This window comes from Watersipora subatra, chromosome 5 (assembly GCF_963576615.1).
Source record: "Watersipora subatra chromosome 5, tzWatSuba1.1, whole genome shotgun sequence".
Classification (NCBI taxonomy): domain Eukaryota; kingdom Metazoa; phylum Bryozoa; class Gymnolaemata; order Cheilostomatida; family Watersiporidae; genus Watersipora; species Watersipora subatra.
Window position 1 is genome coordinate 2,736,693 of NC_088712.1, and position 675 is coordinate 2,737,367.

Consider the following 675-nt stretch of genomic DNA (forward strand, 5'->3'; position numbering starts at 1 on the left):
GCTTCTGGTGATGAGCTTTTAGAATATTCTAGAAATAGTAAGTAGGATTAGTAAGTGAACAATCACCGGCATAGACGCATTTTATAATCATTGTAAACTAACGGCTTAGCTCAAAATATGATGCCAGGCTTATAGTGTCAATCTGTAAACTGGTTTGATAACATATTTGGTTAAAATTACAAATGAATGATAAATTTGAACATAGTTTTATTTTCTATCTGTTGACAACTTTTGAAAATTGGTAAAACTGTGTTTTAAACTACATTTATTTCATCTTTCATATACTTGATTGATTGCAGCAACCAGTTACAGTAAATTCAGTTTAGTTATTTTTTGATCTCGCTTAGAAAACTAAAGCAAAAGTTTTTTAATTTGTGTACAAAAAGACAGTTAATAAACTCAATTGATGGCTAATAAAAGAGGTAATAAGCTTATGTCTACTCAGGAAAAGCAGATCTGTATCAGAAAAGCACCTCTATTTCAGACAGTTTATATGTATTTAAAGTCAAAGATTGTATACCCTATTTTAGATTTGAATATAAAATTAATTAGCCTAACTTGGGCTCTTCACATTACAGTTTATAAAACACTGACTCGTTTATGATTGTTAGCACATGGCAGAAAATAAAAAGTCAGAAAACAGGACAAATTGTTAAAAATCAATCAAAGACTAAC